This window comes from Hetaerina americana, unplaced genomic scaffold (assembly GCF_022747635.1).
Source record: "Hetaerina americana unplaced genomic scaffold, ioHetAmer1.1.p SCAF_1, whole genome shotgun sequence".
Lineage (NCBI taxonomy): Eukaryota > Metazoa > Arthropoda > Insecta > Odonata > Calopterygidae > Hetaerina > Hetaerina americana.
The window spans coordinates 11,091,442-11,103,441 of record NW_027286069.1 but is presented as its reverse complement, the minus strand read 5'-3'; the positions used below and the strand labels follow the sequence as shown (position 1 = coordinate 11,103,441).

The 12,000-nt window shown below is 42.1% G+C and overlaps 1 protein-coding gene across 1 annotated transcript in view; it reads left to right on the top strand.

Moving 5' to 3' along the window:
• Positions 1-763: 763 nt before the first annotated feature.
• Positions 764-12,000, top strand: part of LOC139700033 (uncharacterized) — an 84,517-nt gene continuing 73,280 nt past the window's right edge. Inside the window, exon 1 of the mRNA XM_071598483.1 lies at positions 764-828. The gene's annotated coding sequence lies outside the window, so the exon portion shown is untranslated. The remainder of the gene's footprint in view (positions 829-12,000) is intronic.

Here is a 12,000-nt window from a genome sequence, read left to right as displayed (position 1 = left end):
ACATAGTACACCGGCCTCGGTGGCGGCGGGGTAACGTCCTCGCCTACCAACCCAGAGGTCGTGGGTTCGATTCCCACCTAGGTGGATTTCCCTCCACCTAGGGCTTGGTGGAGGGAAATCTGCAATGTAGGGTTAGGTGGAAGAAGGGACTATTAGTCTCAACCTCGCCCAATTAAGTCGATAAATAAATAGTACATTTAAGTAATATTCTTCACCCTCCCTCGGCCGCTTCCATATCCTTCGCGTCCCGCCACCTTCCGACAGGCTGACGTGGCTTGGATTTGGCGCTACTGGCACCCCTTCGCCTCGTTCCGCTTCTCCCACAAATTCTGTGAGATCTCCGGCGGAGGGGAGGGGGCTCTAAACCTCCAACCCCCCTCCCCTATTTCCCCCCGGCGGACCTGCGACGGAACGCTCCCTCCGTCCTTTGCGCATTCGAGCGCGGGGGAAGGGGAGAGAGGACGCAAGGGGAAAGGAGGGGGGCGTGGCGGTGGTCCGCGCACGGCATCGATCAGTTTTGGAAGTAGTTTCCCCCGTGGAGCGAGAGAGAGAGGACAGGCTGCCGAGGGAAAAAGGAGTAGTGCGGGAGGTGGGTGAGTGTCGCTTCCCTTCGTGTGCGGTGCCTTCGCTCCCCTGACGCCCAGTGATATGTGGCGTGAGTGATTGGTAGCGAGGACGAGAGTGGGGCCCACCGGGGGTCGGTCTGGCGCTGGGGCCCCCGTTCCCGGTGTCATGGGGCCTAGGTGTCCCCGCGAACAGCACACGCCGCCGCTGGCGTTCGCGCTCTTCGCCTTTGCTGCCGCTCGGAGGAGAGCGCTCCGCCGCTTGGTAAGCCCCCTATAATCACGCTGCGACGCCGGGATTCAGTTTCCGCACGTGCGTCTTTGATCCTGGGGGGGGGGGGATGAATGCCACTATCACTGCTCCACTACCTTCCACCGACGTCTACTGGTACGAGGACAGGTTGTTAGAAATGCGACGGCTCGTCTGGGGCCGTCAGTGGTAACTATTTGTAACCGTACCACTCTTAATTTTCTACGTTCCGAACGAAAGATAGTAATTAGCGTGTTAATGTTTACCGCTTGCTCGGCGAAAGCAATCAAAAGTGAAGGACATGGCCTTGGTAATGGTAAGAATAGCCTTGGTAATGGTAAGAATTTTGACGATGCTGAAACCTCGCTCCTCGTTGTTAATTGCAGGAATGAAGACATCCGAAGCGAGTTCAGAAACGAACACAAGAGTCATACGCGTATGAGATATCATGAATGGTATTGTTTGGATCTCATTGTTTCCCAGCAATGCAACGAGTAGGTTACTACGGCGCTCATTAGGTCTCCTTTTAACGTTATGATGCGGTGTGTCAGGACGGGGACTATGAGTTGCTGCATGTCCATGACAGTAGAATTTCCCCTTCTTACTTTCCAGTTCTGCATGGCCTGTTATTCTTGTTATGGTGTATGGTATAAATGAACGTGGTTAATTTTTATTCACTTTTCTTGTATAACAAAGAATTAGTTCCTTTGGTGAAATCAACACTTATTTTGAATTAAGTCTTCTTCCAGCTTGTATACAAATTTGAACGTTATTTGAGTTGTTTTACTGAGTATTTCTTCCCTTTTCCCTTCCCCTCCCTTGTCACTTACCCTTCCCACCTGGTGCATGCACTATTCCTACCACATCTTTTAGGTGGATCTCGGGGAATTCATGGATGCCACCACGATCGAGTCCAGGGTAAATGCAGGTAGGGCTTGAGTAAAAAGTTATTAATCAGAACAAGGCGTAAAGTGAACACAGTGAAGGTCACCACTTAACCTTTCCCGCTCCTTCAGAGAACCACCTACTACATTACTTTTTTCATATTTTTCGAGTTCTATGCCTCCAGCTCATTCCTTCACTTCCCCTTGTTTTCAATTTACCGTAGTTAGCCTTTGTTTTTTTCCAAACTGTGAGGGATGTCACACGTGGGTTATTCTCATCGTGGATGGTCGCCTACACCTACCTGACGGGAGTCGAGAGCCAGGTCATCGTAAAGAATTTTCCAACAAAACCTAAATCTTGGATGCTGGTTAATCCTTGTACCAATACTTTTTCAGTTTTATTTACGTGTTCTTTATTGATCCCTCAAGTGTTTGCTTTTTCGTGTGCTATAGACGAGCCAACTGTAAGCCAACACGTGCTGGGATGTTTCGCCAGAATATGGTCGTTGATCGTCGCTTATTTATCCGTCAATTTGCCCGAGATCTCGATATATTTTCTTGGGAACTCTAGGCAATATATGAAACATATTTCACGGCTACTACTTCTCCTTGCCTGCTACTTATTTGTTCACCAACAAAAAATAGCGCGTGAGGAGAAATCATTAGCGAAAAATAGAATCCTCTCGAGTACATTCTAATGGAGGTTCGCCGAGAATGTACGTAAGCCCTACATTTACGAACAAAGATTACACAGGACGAGCAGTGGAACCCTTATACGTAATTGTTGATGAACTTCTGAACACATTCATGATATATTATTTAAATCCCTATTGTAAACGACTCACTCTGCCCATCTACATCGACATAAATAAACCGAGATCCACCAAAAATGTGTATGGCGGGGTGTGCAAGCACCAGGTGGGAAGGGTAAGTGACAAGGGAGGATATGGGAGGGGAAGGGAAAAGGAGTAAATATTCAGTGAAACACCTCAAATACTTCAAATTTGTGAACATACTGGAGGAAGACTTTATTAAAAACAAATGTTAATTTCACCAAGGAAATAAGTTCCTTGTTACAAGAAAAAAAGGTAATAAAATGATGTCATTTATACGACAGACGTCCACTATAACAAGAATAACAGATCATACAGAACTGGAAAGTAAGAAGGGGAAATTCTACTATTTCATGGACATAAAAACTCATGGTCTCCGCACCTGAACGCACATGCAGAGATTGGGAGACACCGCTGTAGGCAGCGGACGGCGTGAGTCATCCCCACCCACAGAGACAGAGAGGTGCGATATGGAAGGGGAAGCTTGAAAACGACAAAGAAGGGTAGACATCATTGTACCGAGCACTAGATTCATAGACAGTCCCATGCGGAAAGGGATTTTCCAACTAAACGCAAGACATTAGTGGAAGTGCATGCATTTGAGTGAAACTAACTATTCTCTAGACGCTGTGAGTGGAAAGTGGTATTATTACATTATCTAACTCTCCAGATGCTTTCCCTGTTGGTAACGTCAAGATGTACTTAATGTGGTCCAACGCGTTTCAGAACTGAAAGTTACTCCACCTTCTTTTATCATTGTTGATATTATAATTGAATTAAGTTAGCAAATTTTTATCTTTTTCTCACATTTCTACAGGGTCTGAAAACTGCGACAAAGCATGACTTGTTTACCCCGTCTTTTCGCGGTGTGACAGTGGTAAAGCATGGGGTTGAATCTCTGGGTAGTTCGTTCTCACGTTCCATGCCCCCAGGCAGCGGAAGTAGGGAGAGGAGCTGGAGCTATGTGACACAATCTACGTGCCCTTTGCACTATTTTCCATTATCCAAATGTTATAAATGTCCTCAAATGATCCGACAATTACATTCTTGCACTTAACGGCGTGAACGCGAACATAAATGAATATGGAAACAATAATTTGAAACTAGTAATACCTGGTAATCAGACAGTTATAACCAATGTATATCAAACTACCGCACACTTTTTTCAGCCGATAAACATCATTTCTCGTAAGCCATAGGTGATCAAAGGTCAGTAAGTGGGTACGATTATGATTCTAATGGTTGAAATATTCAAATGAGCTACTTTTCTACTGTGTAAATTGGAAGGAATTGAGGGCGTGAAAATTATTGCGTGAATTCAAAAAGGTTTGTTTAAATTATCTAGAATTTCATTACTTTGAGATTGTGAGATTATGCAGAAAATAACAGAAATCATTTATTTATATTGTTTGTTGTCTGGCGTCTCACGTCCCACGTATCTCCTTGCCCATTTCCCGCCACTGCACCTCCCGTTTTCCACAGGATCATTTCCCCCTCCCTTTCCCGCCAAGTTACCCTCATTCCCGCCTAGTGTTTCTCCTAAAACACCCCCACTGTCCCCATCAAACGTACTTGCCCCTTGTTTCACTGTCTCTCTTGGTCTCTGCCCCACTCGAGCAAAATTAAAGGGCAACCTTGAAGTACAACTTAACTCGCCAAAGTCGGAAACGACGATGAAAGGATACCATCATGATGAACCACTGGCCCAAATTAAATAAAAGAGTGGCCGTGAAAAAACTAAACCAAAGACGTGTTCAAGAGACATTCGCTTCGAACTTTCCATCAGCTGAGTTAACGGGTGACGAATTTCCCTGCAACTTGGCATTTTCTCTCCTAACCTCTGAACATGAGCACAACTTTTTTAGATGACCTGTGATTCATGAGAAAAGAGCGTTTTGGTTCTACCAATAGTTTTCATTGGAATGAAATATTATTTTCATGCTCAGAATCGCTCGAGCCTGGTCTTTCGGCGGCCAGACTAGCCGTCTCGAGGAAGTCGCTAGTGTAATTTTTTCGGTTTGAATATCCCGACTATTATTTTTTAATTCAATTTCTGTTGATATTTGTGGAGAGACTATAATTACCGGGCTCAATATTTTCTTCTTACTCAAGATATATATTCAAATCTCTTTCTAATTTTTGTTTCGATTATTCCATCAAGTTTTTATTTCTACGTGTTATATCTGTTTTCTTTTCGTTAACGCGCTCGGTAACACCACTTCGTTTTCCATTCGGAAGCCTTTTTTAATACAACGCCCCCCTTAGCTGCATTTACATTTTCAGGGGATATTTCACCTGCTTCACGTGGCAATAAAATTCCCTGTAAGCAAAGTTATAACACCAGGCGGGCAATTTTAGAAGTTGAGGTTAACGATGTACTTACTAGCATCTACGGAATTATTTCGCTCAATTCACTGGAGTGAATAGTTCATTTTGAACTGCTCATTCTCACGAAATATTCATCTGTAAACGCTACAGTTGCTTACAGGTCCATTGAGAATTACAGGAATAAAATATTTCTGTTTTTAGATACCAACGCCAAAGATTATGTCGCAATATTTAACCGTAGTCACTACCAAGAGGGCAAACTAAACATATGACTAGAGGAAGTGTTCGAATGTACCTTCGAATTCTGGCCAGTGCTTTGTCCATCCAATTGATGCGGTCGAATCCCAGGTAGATTAATTTGCAAGTGCCATTGGGTGACTTATAAGTAGCTATAATCTTTTTACGAATTAACAAGTTATTTCTTGCACGTAAACTCATGTTAAGGAGTAAGTTTCATAGAAAAGGGAAGCATTCGAGTCTTCAGAACAAACTTCATGATATGCCAATCGTGAGAGAAAATCGTGGTTTCGACTTGGGGTGTTGGGTCTCATGGTCTAATCTTTCCTCCGCACGGGACTCTATTTGCCTCTGAAACAACCCCCAGCCGTACCTACACCCCTGTTTCTTAAAAAAACCAGACCTTGCCGCCCTTTACAACCTGCCCCATCCTCCGTGTGAGACACCAGTTTTCCCCAGACGCCAGCCAAAAGAGCCAACGAACCAACATCCCACACCCCAAGTCGACAAGCAAAGCAGCGAAACAAGTCTGAGCCTCTTGACAATAGCGAGCCTTTGGTACTCGGTAAAGGCCTCTCCCCCACCCCTAGAATCAACCAAATCAGCATCGTCACCGACTCTTCTAGCTTCTGCCGAAATCTACGCTGGCACGCTTATTGGAAATCCCAACCTAGTTCCCATCAACCCAGCCCTCACCCAATTCGTTCCAGCAACAGAAATTGAACCCAAACCAATCCAATTCAATAGAAATCTTCATCAACTTCCTCCTGAGAAAAGTGACCGATAAAAAATTATGGAATCCTTAAAGCCACCAACAAATCTTTCCCTCTCCGAGTCACATGCTCTCATACGTTAGCGTCAACGGAAGACAATATTCACGACGGCTATCCGTCGTCCTGCTAAAGAAAAGATACTACCTTACTGAGACATTGCGGCAATTGAAACGACCCATCTTGTCATGCGCCCCTGCCCCAAGATCCTAACCCTTTATACCAGAAGGATATTCTTTCCTTACTATCCAATTTTACACCCAAAGAAGGTCTCTCACCCAAAGTTTCGCAAGTATGCGACTTAGTAATCCTTCCCTGGCTCTTTAAGTTGGATATAAAAGCCCTGGTCGCGGGGTAAAAAGTAGTCGGTTATCTGGCGGTGACCGGTAGGACGCAAGGTTTCGGCTGTGTTACGCTCGTCGCCACAGCGGGCCTATTGCTGACTTAACTTCGGAAGAGGGCCGGCTCTGCCTGGGTTACGTGTCTCGTGATTGCGTCTATCCTGCCTTTACCCCTTCCTAGGTAATGTTCCGCCAGGCTAATGTTGTCCGTTCTCGCGTTAGGTTACCAAGGGTCTAGCTATCCATGATACTCAATTGCTTATACTTACGTAAATGCTGTAATGTGTCTGAGGGTGTGTATTACACCATGTTTTTCCTAAGACTCGGCGTATTCAATGTGACTTTCCCCGATACCCTTTGTGTCGCATTCGAAATGTCCCTTGCCACAAAAGATGTATATCTTTCTCCACCTAATCCCAAGACCCCCCAAATCTGTATTTGTGTATTTGCTACCAAATCCGGCTACCCTTACCGGATATCTTAAAATCCACAAGACCATCTACGGGGCCCCCGTCTTATCTCCGCCCCTCTTCGTACTGCGTAATCGCCCACGATGAAAATGCTGTCATCTTCTTCGACCCGCTACCTCCCTAGCTACAAAATCCCAACCTAAGATTAATTTCTTTGTTACCATCAGTTCCAAGAAATATTTTATACCGGCTCTCCTGTAATTTGTCTTGCCTTATATGTGGGTGAATGCGTCACCAACAATTCCCTCCGCCAGAATAACCACCGCTATTCTACTAAATCTACCACTTCCTTAATTATCCCTTCCCTATTTGCGCTGCTTCCCACGACCAATGAATCATTCAAAAACTTCTCTCTTTCGGCGATTGAAATCCTTGATTCCATTATATGCATAGAGTTGAGCACGCGCGAGATCTGGGTGCTTAAATCGTTCAAACCTACCGGGCTGAACATCGCCCATTATATATATATATATATATATATATATATATATATATATATATATATATATATATATATTCAAACACGAAATCCCGCCAAACGGCGAATAAATACTCATATATACAGAAACATATATAAGGAAAAGGGATAGGAACACGTATAAAGGACGAACACAATAGAGGTGGGGAAGGCGGAATCGAACGGATCACAAGAGTAAAAATATCTCCTCAACCCGGGACTCGAACACCGGATCTTTCCACTTGCCGGGCGGATGCTCTTAACCACTTGAGCTATCGAGGATATGTAATTTACCCTGAGATCTATATATATATATATATATATATATATATATATATATATATATATATATATATATATATATATATATAATGGGCTGACACAATATAACACAAATAGAAAAGAATAGACATATTTAAAAGAACACTCACACGGTAAATTGTTCGAGCTTTCGGCCCTCTCAGAGGCCTTCTTCAAGAGAGACTGAAAAGATATTTTCAGTCTCTCTTGAAGAAGGCCTCTGAGAGGGCCGAAAGCTCGAACAATTTACCGTGTGAGTGTTCTTTTAAATATGTCTATTCTTTTCTATTTGTGTTATATTGTGTCAGCCCATTATTGTGCCGCTCGTGTGAGTTTTTCCGTACAATCGTTATATATATATATATATATATATATATATATATATAAAGATGTATATATATGGACATATATGTATGTATGTATGCATTGGATAATGAAAATTGTCCACATGAAAATTTATGTTCGCATTAATTCAAATGAGATGTGTTTCCTGTGATGCCTTAAAAACGAGATGTTCAAATCATAAATTTTGCTTTATTTAAAATTTGTTGCTCCACTCTGTCCGAAAGTTCCTACAAATAATTTTCTGCGATGATGTGAGAAAATGATTGGGTATATTGTAAACCTATTCACCCTAGGCAGCAAATGTTAGTATAGTATTCAAACGTGCAAAGACCGAAGAAAGCTGATTATTTCAGTTGGGTAAGAGTGAAAAACCTCAACCCGTAAGATTAAAGGCAGTCCTGCAGGAATTACGGATCTTGTGGTCGCTGAATGAAATTTAACAAATGCCTGAGGTTGTCATAAATGAGCCCTTATCGTCTTTTCCTAAACATGAGCCCTCTTACTCTTAAGTCGTGCTGAAGGTCGATATCGGACCGATTAACAAAGATCAAATCTCAGTCAGAGCGTGGTCACAAACAATTGCACCGGTTTCCGAGTCCCATCGATAAGAGTCATCTACCAATGAGTGAGAAATCACTTTCAATCGCTCATTAATTATCGTCCCCTTGATGATTTATCAACACCCCGTGCTTGCCCTCCCCGGCGATCTTTGTCTGGGCAAGTGCCCCGAATTTCAAAAAGGGAAGCCTCAACACTTCATCCCCATAATTATTTCCGGCTGAGTCACGGTGGTCGGGGAGATTAATGACACGCAAATGGACGCGCGATGACCAGTCACGTCAACCTCAAGTCCTCGGAGAAAGATCAATTCAGTTCGATCAAATTGCTGCTGGGAACTCGTTCGCCGATCATTAGTAAAACTGTTTTTCCATCCTATTTTGACGTATGTTTACATCAAGAGTTGATGCATTTGTAAAATCGGGGGTGGATTCCCGGAAAGAAATCATATATTCCGATTCTTCTCGCGGCGGAAAATTTTTCGGTTGTCGATTTCAATCAGTTTGGCCGACGTGGGGTATCTTCCAACATCGCACAATAAATACAATTGGAAATCTAACATATTCAAGTTTGCGTCTTTAAGTCTCGTTTCGATACGTATTCGAACTCGGAGAGTGCACCTGATGTCTACGTGTTACCATAAGAGAAAAAAGAGGAGGAAAATAAGGGTCGCCTATCATATTAAGATGTCTTAAGACCGCATGACGAAGGTAGTCATTTTGAATCTTTCTGACGAGATGAATTTTTCTCTTTTTGATTTCAAATTCGTTCGCCCTCCTTCCCGATGATTATTGCGACATTTTTTTTTATTCGAAAATTAGTAATTACAGGCTTCCATTATTCCCTATATATTCTCTCGCCCTCCATTCTTCCCTGTATGTCCATGGTTATAAGGATTCCTATGGATATTTTTCAATCTCGCATTTTGCTTAATTTGTCCGAAGTCCCACTTAAGTCAAGCCATTGTGACTTTCCTGGTTCGCTAACAAAAATGACGATACATATCTATTAGCTGAGAAGACACAAGGGGTTTACTCTCTGCGCGCTTAGTTTCTCTTCTGGGAAATAGTTTCTCAGTGATCACTGTGTTTAAAATATTGACCTTCGGGATGATAGCTTTTATTTTTTCGTAAAAGTCCTCTATCGGAGTGTAATATGAATTAACTGATGAGCGGGGGACCCTCAGAGTTCATAGACATTCGGCTTTTGGCCCCTGGGACCAAAAGCCGAATCTTATGTTGCCCTAAAGCACTTCGTCCTTTATTGGCCGTAGAAAAAAATTCTTGGCATTACTCACACGTGACTTCATACTCTTGTCTTCACGTTAGTAAATTCTGCATATTCTTCCTCAAAATTCACCAAACTTGCACTTTCTTCTTGACATGGTTATTAAGTTTCTAAAATACTTATAAATGTGAAATAAACATTTTTAAAAATAAAAAAAAGGCTCAAAAATATTATTCATCAAGAAAGGAAGTTATATGTACTGCAAGTTTTCATAATTAATATTATATTGTGATTATTCGCTTTTATAATTACATGAAATCATAACCATCGTAAATTATCCAACCATGGTTCTTTTCGTGAAAAAATTCACAGACGATATGATGACGAATTAATTACCAAGAATGGGCATTTTGGACGTGAACTGGGCATAATATATTACTGATATAGGTGGAATGTACGGAGATTCACTCATTAAATTTTGAAAAGTGGGGAAACAACGCGGGAAGTTCGGAAGATTGAAAAAACAATTGGCGCGGAACGAATATCAGAAGCATCGATTACCTTTAGAAAATCGTCAAATCACTCGGCAATGTCCGCATTCATCAATCGTTTACTTTTTTCCAGAGTCACTGACAGTTCAATTTAGTGAATAAAATAATACAGTTCCTATTCCATAATCATAATGTTTCGGAAAGAGGTCTAGAAATCTACGCATTCATCTCCAGTTTTGACGGTGATGGTAGTAATTGTAATTACGGGTAAATGTGAGCGTGACGCAAAAATGAATGGAATAATAAAATTGTAATTTTTAATCACCTATTCCAGAATAGATATTAAGACTTCTTTCTTCTAAATTGAATGCGGAACTGTTCAGTGACACATTTTTGAAAAACAAATGTGACCAAAGCACGTCATTCACTACCGAAGTGATAGGCGGTAGGAAAGGATAGAAAATATATCCTATCGGCCATTGAACGTAAAAAATCCGATGCAATGTCAATAGCTGTTCTAACTCGGAGGAGATTGCGCTATTAGGTTGGAAATAACGATACAATCTAGAATTATTAGAGCATGCCTTAGTGTAAGAGCGCATGGAAAAGAAAGGGTACGTTTGCATCTCTTACTCAAGAGTACAGGAAAAAAATGAGCTCTGAAAGAGTACATGCACATATTAAAGAATATGTTGGATCATCCTAACCACACAAGATAACTATCTGGGAAGGAGAAACCTCTAAAAATGCATGCCACTGACAGGATTCGAACCTAGAGCCTCGGGTTGAAAGGCCAGGGCAGAAGACACCGCATCAAACCGATTCACACCGCATCAAACCGATTCGCAATTCTTCAATAGATCTGGCGGTCAGTAACCTCAAACTTGACGTAACTACCTTACTGCGCTTCTTACATAAAAAAATTAAGAAGGGCCAACAAAACATCTCATTCGGAATTTATTAATGAAAGAGTCATCGAATGATAAATTAAAACCTGATGACCAACGAAACCAATGCCATGCGGAGCATATACGACATACCTGTAGAAGAGGAGTTACGACGATGATTGAAAAAAAATCCATTTTTTGATCAAATATTGGGGCATTGTATGACGAGAAGTTTTATTATAACTTATGACATGAACACGAGACAACCTGCAGATCAACGAGCGTCCGAATGAAAGAACACCAGAGAGTTGCGGAGAAAAAAACATCAGCTCATACGCCGTCTCCGACCATGCGTAGGGTGAACCAGGGCATCACTTGGTCATCAACTTTATCGCAGCGCGATAAATGTGACAAGAGAGGCGATAGTGCTATGCTATATTGATGAGGGGCAATCGAGAGAGTAAAAACACAAGAATACTTCGACCGAGAAAACGAATATCCATTACCCAGCGCGTGGAAAAGAGTCATCTGGCAGTCAACCTATCAGAAGACAGCGATTGGACGAGACGGCCTTCTAAAGACGACGAGAATTGCGTCAAACTGTTACCGCCATCGCTCCTTCTTTATAGCGTCTTCCTTTTATTGCCATTTCTCCACGGATAGGAGCTTCTCCTAATACGGGGTTTCCGTTATATTTTGTTGATTTTTCCGAAGTTGAATTATTTTTTCAACTGTTATAACTCGTCATTTTGGGGACATAAAAACCTTAAAATCGAAATAGATTCTGCCATATGCGTTCGACTTGGAGACGCCAACTGGGATGCTGACGAAACTGTTGCCATCGAAAGTCAACAAATGCGATGAAAATCCGAGAACCACGACTCCAGGTAGTGGAAACATCCGAAAGAACCTCCCAATTATTAATTTCCGTCGTGAACTTTCACATTCTCGGTTACTATGATTTTTTTTATTCATGTGAGCGAAATTGCACAAAAGTGTTCGGAAGTACAGGGTGTGGCAACATAAATTCCTATTTTATAAAGAAAAACCCCTTAAAAA